We start from the raw sequence: 8,377 nt of genomic DNA on the forward strand, positions 1-8,377 counted from the left end.
GAATTTGCCCTATTTTGAATTCGCCCAAATAAGAATAGGGCAAAAGGGTTGAAAATAAAATGGGGTGAAAATTTCTCTGTATACAGTATTTAAGCCCTTCTGTGTTGTGATGGCTTTTTGAATTTTTCTCTACTTTGCTGACTATATACACCAGGTGCTTGACTGAGACCCCTGATTAATTGCCCATCTGGTTATTTTTATCTTCATGATATAACAGTTATTCAACAGTTATTATCCCTGGCATAGCCTAAAGCTCCAGTGATGATAATGTAGCAGTGTTACACTGGGGTAAAACGTTGCAATAAAAACTGTTACTGCCTCCTTACATATTTACAAACATGTATACCTACATTTTTGTTACGGGTAAAAGAAATTCCTCATGTAAACAGTTCAACTGTGAAAAAATTAAGTTGTTGACAAATTTTTGTAATGGTTGACAGGTTGAGGATTGTTTGTATTATACAGAGACTATTTTTAACATTAGTAAAAATAACAGGAACCTGGAGAAAGTACATTGGCGTTGCCAAATCATGTAATTGGATGGAAACTTAATGTCAAATTGCTACTTATTTTAAATTTTAAATTTTTCTTGAATGGGGAAAAATGAATGAAATATGGGTCATTTTAAAAAGTGACCCTCGGATAAGATAGATTATTTCCTATGGAGCTTGCAACACGAGCTTTGGTTGCTTACAAAGTCAGGTATAAAGTTCTGTACACCCGACTTGAGCCAGGGGTAAAAAAAAACATGATGTCACAATGCATAGTTTCTCTATGATTAAAAGCGAATAACATGATGCCATGATGCATTGTAGGACATATAGTAAAACTTATCAATAGTGAAACACAGTTGATTGGACTCATTTACAAAGAATTTATTTGGGTACATAGGAAGTAAATTCGTTATCCAGGTCCAATCAAGGGTGTACGGGGATTTACCCCGGGTTTTATTCCATACACCCTGAGGCCTCAGGGTGTACGGAATAAAACCCGGGGTAAATCCCCGTACAGCCTTGATTGGACCTGGATAACTAATACAACTCTGCTAAGAGATATTACTCAGAAATTGTTTAGTTATTGTTTCCTTAATACAAGTTCCTCATCTTCTACAATAATGTGTCCAAAAGTTTGCCCCAAATTGTAGACAAAATGTCTTATACTTCCAACTTCTGTTAAAAAAAAAACTGCCATTATTTTTAAAAAAAATTCATTTTATTGTGAGAAAAGTATCATTCCACCTGAAATGTTGAGGGTCCTTGCTCATTAGATATGATAGTTCATGCAACTTAAATGTTTTTGTTTTTTTTCACAGATAAATCTTGCTCTTCTTCCATCTAGTCAGTTTTGAGAGGAATAAACCACATAATGATACAGTGTATTGTGGATAGAATGCTTATAATTACATAAATCAAACGTATGTCTTAGCGATTTCTAATATGAAATATCACTAAAAGTGCTAGATTTCTTATTAAATTATTGAAGAAGTACATGTTAAGAAGTCCTATCAAAGAGTAAATGCACCTAAATATAGAAATCACTGCAATTTTTTTTAATAACTATAATTATTAGTCTGGTGTCAGTAAAATCTAATTCAGTAGTAAATCCTAACAGGAAGTAGACCATATTTAAAACAGTAAATTTCTGGGTCATGTTTACAAACATAATTTGTCAGGGATCTGTTTTATGAGCAATGGAAGTTCATTAGGTTATAATGTGAGTCACCTTATCAGCTGTAAACATTTCTACCAGTGTTCTGGCTTAAGAAAAGAAGGAGGAAACAATGAAGTCTCTGTACAAATCAGATAATTCACAAACAACTATAAGTAAAAAGAACTTAATGTTTAATTAGATAAAAACAGACATTTACTTCTTTCACAGTTTCTTTAACAGAAATATATAGGAAACCACTACTCTATGTTTTATGACATGACAGAAACTCTCCTGCATTTATGATTTTATTATATAATGATTCCTGAGAGATTTCTAGATAAATATTGAAAACCAACCAATTTCTTATTGATTATCTCAAAGGCAATTTATCAGAAAATACAAAGATTGTGTAGTTTGTACAAAAGCACAGTTTTTGCAGAAACATTGTAGCCTTAAAATCTTTCTTGTCAAGTGAGGTCAGGCTCTCCTTATGACAGCCTGTTATAAAAAGTCCTTGTTCAGCATCTGTTTATCCCAGATTGTGTTGATTGATGAATTATGCAAAACCATTTTGCTTGTCTCTTAGAATCTCAGTACCTTTAATACCCCTGTTCTATTCTACATTTATTTTCAATTAGTGCTGCTAAGCATTATCTAGCATAAGATACAAAGGTAACAGATTTTTAAGTACATATTTTACTGGAATATGCTACCTAGTGTTTCAAGTCTGGTAACCATAGTTTCTATTCTGTTTTAAACGGAAGTTATTAGGTTTCTTTTTTTTCTTTGGATGTCATAAGAAAGTATTGACTTGTTAGAATTTTTTTTATTCAGTGAATTTTTTTTAAAGATGTGGTTTTTTTTTTTTTTTTTTTTTTTTTGACACACTACCCATCATCTGCCATGTGTATATTTCTTGCCGTGAATTGTTTATATGCTTGCGTGTTTATGAAAATTTATAGCCAAGCATGGATTCTGACGAATAAAAAAATTTTTCAAATGATAAAGGGTATGTAGTTAATTTCATAAAAGTGAGAATGCTTGTACATGTATGTCAAGAAAGATATATGATATTTATTATATTTAACCCTTGTTATGTTGTTAATTATACATTTATTTATAGCCCCCCTGTAGTATTGTTGTATTCTGGTTTGATTCTGTGTACATTGATTATGTTCTGTAGATTGTTAGCTCTATAATCAGAGAAAAGATGAGCTAATGCTATGGTAAAGTTTTCATATGTCTGTCTGTTTGTCTGTGAACAATTTTTAAATATGCTACTTTGCTCCAATTGTGATTGAATTCAATGAAACTTGGAACACAAATACGCTACACAAAGACAGTAATTTTGTTTATTGGTTTTTGATAATGAGTAGTGTTGAAGTGGTCACTGAATATTGGAATTTTTGTGAAATTCTTTCAAAACACTGTACTCCTCTCACAGTTTTTTTTGTCCGATTTTGATTAAACTTGGTATACAAGTAGACTGCATCAAGATGCATAATTGTATTAAATTCTGTATTTTAATGAATAATTACCATTGTAACTAGGAAGAAAATAGTTTATGATATTTTTCTCAAAAATTTTCAATTTTGATCTGATTCTCAAAAAAGCGTTGAGTACAAGTAGACTGTAGCAAGAAATATAATTTTGTCTTAATGTCTTTCAGTCTAAGATTTTTATGTCCCCGCCATAAAACCCGCGAGGATCAACTCCTTACTCCGCGACTCTAGAACAGACGCTCTAACCACTGCGCCACGCGGGCGACCCCTGAACATAGAAAAAATAAGAAATTTTTAGTTTCTGGACTCTAACTTTTGTAGGAATCTATGTTAAAGTTTAAGATTGAAGTTGCATATGCAGGTATTTTACTAGAAAATACTAGAAAATACAGGTCAAGTTCGAATTTGGTCCTGGTCCGATGATTTTTGACAGTCCCCCCCCCCTCCCCCCCCCCCCCCCCCCCCCTTGAACTTGGAAAATATTTAAAAATTCACAATTTCTAATCATTATCTCGGTTACAAATATGCAATTTATAATTTGCAATTTGAAATTTTGGCTGGTTTTGGGGGCATTAGTGGCGTTCCGACACATCTAGTTGATGGATGGTTTTGCAACAGTGAAATAAAGAAATAAGGTGCGAAAAAATATCAGATTATAATTCTCTCACAATTTTGCTTTGAGTTACATAAAAGTTCAAGTTTACAAAGTGCATGTATAGAATCATCAGTATGCATTCAAACCTAATTATCTCTAACTCCATGGGACAGAGAAAATACTTTGAGATATCAAACGATTTAAGATATTGAGGTTAAAAAACTTAAGAAACAAGCACTTGGAACTTCAAAATCACTTCAAAATAGCAGTGTTCAAGATACGAAGTTCAACTGAACATAATTCTGTAAAATAATGTAAAACTAAATAAAGTGTTTTAAGTTTTCTCTTCCACTGATATAGAGCTACAATCACATCAGAGACTTCTAGGTTTTTTTATATGCAATTTTATACATAACTATGCACAGTAGAAACTGTTGAATGTTAGATCAACTTTGTATGTTTAAATCTGTTAATATTTCACATATGTATTTTTTATATGTGTTGTTTCAACATCTCTGTCTACTAAGGGTCAGATTTTTCTATTCTGACCAGAGAATGATGTGAGGAAAATAAAAATTTGGCTCATGGTCTCGTAGAATAGTGTTAACACTGTAATACAAAGCTCATAGAGAAATGAATTTTAATAAACATGATTTTTAAGAATTACAGTAGGTTATTCATCACTGTCGTGAACACAAAACAAGGTTAGGCATCGAATACAGTAAGACAACCTTGCCTCCAAATTAGAAGAAATATCTGTGACTTTTTTTTATTTCAAAAAGGACTTTACATGATGTAATATGACAGTGTCAATGTCATTTGTACCAGATCAATGACTAATGAATGAAAATTATGAAGATAACGAATAATGATTGATCTTGTAAATCTTTTAAACAATACAAATCGTGAAGAAGACAAAAGACACTGACACGTGGAAACATCAGAAGTGGGATCAGGTATCAAGGAGGAGAAAGTTTCTCTAGGAAACACTCATAAGTAGACAGAAGATTTTACTAGGGTTTATTTAGAGACAGGGCCATGTATGCATAAAAGCAAGTTGATTTCTGAGAGTATTTTTTGCTGTAAATTAAGTATGGAGATTTTCATTGAAAGGCCCCCTTTTAGCTCACCTGAGCTGTAAGCTAAAGTGAGATTTTCTGCCCACCTATTGTCCTGCATCCGCTGTTAGTAAATATTACACATTTACAACTTCTCAAGAACAACTGGGCAAATTTCAACAAAACCTGGTACAAAGTATCCATGGTTGAATATAATTCTAAATTGTTGATATGAAGGATCAAGTTCCATTGTCCACTTCAAATGTCAATAATCAAGAAAAAGTAAAACTAGGGATGGGTAATTAAAAATCTTTTTTTTTTTTCTTAAAAGCCACTAGGCCAAAATAGATAAAACTTGAGATAATTGAATTGTCGACGGATTCTTCCGTTATTTCCCAATCATGACAAGGAGCACATGGCGGGTGTGACCGGTCGGCAGGGGATGCTCACTCCTCCATGGCACCTGAACCCACCTCTGATGTTTGGAAGTCTGTGTTTGCTCTGCTCCTATTTTGTATTGATTAATGGACTTTTGAGCTTGAATACTGTTTGTTATCTCCATATATTTCATAATGTAGATTCAAAATTCTTCAAATCATAGACACTGAGGATAAGAAGGAAAGAAATTTAATTTAAACAATATTTTATTCACAGATGTAAGAGTGAATAGGATTGGGCAGCAGGCTCAGCCTATTTTAGCCCTCTCCCTACATCAAGGTCAAGGCAAATACATAGTAAATTAATTATTAAAGCAAAAGTAAGAATGTACAAAAGAAGAAAGCAAAAACAAAAATGAACAAAGTTACAGAAGGCAAAAGAAGCAAAATTACAAAAGGAAAGAAAAAAGAAAAATAATAAAAAATAAGCAAGAGTACAAAGTAGTACCGGTTTGGAAATATTGAGAGTATTACAATATACCACATATGTATATGACAGTGATTATATAAATCGCTTTGTTGCTGCTATAAATATATGTACAGCTTCAAATATTTGTATATTAATATCAAGTCCATGATTAGAACTACCATTTATCAATAAATCACATTCAGATATATGGTCACAATTTATAATATTATGTATTGATTGAAAAAGTACACTTCTTGGAATTGTATATCTTGGACATACAAAAAAGTAATGATAGGCATCTTCAATACTGCCAGCACAATGTTCACACATTGGAGTTTCTGCTAAACATTGATTATATAAATCTGCCATCAAATTACTAGCATTATTCCTTATCTGACAATGTATTATATTATATTTTCTTACTCCAAAATGAAAAAGTTCATTACTTTTTCTACAAAAATAGGATTTTAAGAGACTCTTAAATGAACATATTCCAGGAGCATTTTTAATATAATCTGGCAAGATATTCCATTGTTTGACTGTAGAGGGAAGAAAACTTTCCATATAAGATGTTGTTCTAATATTAGGAATTTTGAATTGCACAACATTGGTTCTGAGATTATAAGAATGAATTGATGGGCGATAGGGTTCAATCAAGTCATACAAATATTGAGGGGAATAATTAACTGTTAATAATTTTATAAAACAATATAAGCTTATGAATTTTTCTCCTTGTTTTTAGAAGATCCCATCCTAGTTCATCATACAATTTTGAACGAGAAGAGTTACATCTTAATCCAGTGATAATTCTGCCTGCTTCAACTTGTATGTCTTCTAAAAGTTTAGAATCTTTTTCAGAACAATTGTCCCAAACAACATCAGAATACTCCATTACAGGTCGAATAAATGCAAAATATATTTTAACAAGTGTTTTACGTGTAACCTTATACTTAAGCATTCTAAGAATGTTTAATCTTTTTGTAGCTTTTTCATGAATTATTTGTATGTGTGATGTCCACGTGGCATCTCTTTGAAAATGTAAGCCTAGATGAGTATGAGAATTTTTCTGAATAATATCTGGGCCATGTTCGCCAAATTTAACAGGAGAATATACAAGATTTTTTCTATTAAAATTTAAATTCACAGTTTTGTTAGGATTAAAATCAACTATCCATTTCTTTGACCATTTATCAATGTGTTCTAGATCATCAGTAAGAGATTGTGCTACATTTCCATTGTCTACAATAGCATATAAAGAAGTGTCATCAGCAAAAAGTCTTATATTATTAACTAGATCATCACAAATATCATTAATGTACAAAAGAAATAGAAATGGTCCCAGAACAGAACCCTGAGGAACACCAGCATTTACCGTTTCAGGGTTTGATGTAAAACCATCTATTACAACTTTCTGTTGTCTATCAGACAAATAATCTCAATCCAACCTAATACATTGCCATTAATACCATAATTTTTTAGCTTAGTTAACAGGCCTTTATGCCATACTTTATCGAAAACTTTTGAAATATCACAAAAGATAAATCTTACATCTTTTCCTTTATCAAGATTTGAAATAATAGTATTATATATCTCTACCAGTTGATTAACAGTTGAATCTCCAGGTTGGAAACCAGACTGATATTTGTATATTATATTATTATCATTCATAAAATTATGTAAATGTTTAAAAAGTATTTTTTCCATTATTTTACACAGAACACTTGTAAGAGATATTGGTCTATAATTAGATACTTCTTGAGATCTCCCTTTATTTTTAAAGACGGGTGTAATCTGTGATAATTTCCAGATGTCTGGTAGCTTTTTTTCCCTTAATGACATATTGAAGAGATTTGTAAGAGGCTTTTTAATTGAAATGGAAATTTCTTTTAACACTCTTGGAGATATGCCATCAGGACCAGGGGGTTTACTGTTATCAATGATACATAATTGATCATAAACTTCAGCTTCTGTGATAATTATTTCAGGAAAAATGTTATTATTCTGTTGTGGTGGACCGGGTCCATGAAGAGGAATATCTGGTTCGTTATTAATGGAGGAAACCTGGGCAAAATATTTATTTAAAACTATAGCTTTTTCTACTGGATGGAAAATAAGTTTTCCATTTGATTTTAATGGTGGTAATGGTTCATAATTTTTATTAAGTTTTGATATTGATTTGACAATCCTCCACCATTTCCCGGGAGGAATCGATTTATCACAATTGGGGATCAAAGTGTTACATTGAAATATATTTGAAAAAATCTTTAAATTCCTCTTCTCCAGAACCACTTGGCTATAAAACCTGAAATTTACGTTAAAGCTTTCTTGATAAAATGTAAATTATTAGAATAACTTGAAATTAAAATTGCATCAATTATATCTACAGTTCTATTACAAAACACTAATACTAGGTTCATTCTAACAAAAGATAAAAATGGAGGTCATATAATATTGATCGCTGCTGTGATTGAATTTCAAACAATATAAAAAGACAGGTGTCTAAGGTGCTTTTACTGGAAATGTTGTCTAAACTAAAAATAAGAGATATTGATCAATAGAATAATATCCTTCCGAGGTCTTCAACTTACTAAAAGGAGATGCGTTAATTATTTAAACAAGAACAGACGTCCATATTTGTTTACTTTCGAATGCGTCTCGTTAATTGATACCATATTTAATTCTGACCATTTGCAACTATAATTGTGGTCTTCCGCTAACTATGTATA

This window comes from Saccostrea echinata, unplaced genomic scaffold (genome assembly GCF_033153115.1).
Source record: "Saccostrea echinata isolate AGI-Se365-2 ecotype Australia unplaced genomic scaffold, CSIRO_AGI_Sech_v1 ptg000033l, whole genome shotgun sequence".
NCBI lineage: Eukaryota > Metazoa > Mollusca > Bivalvia > Ostreida > Ostreidae > Saccostrea > Saccostrea echinata.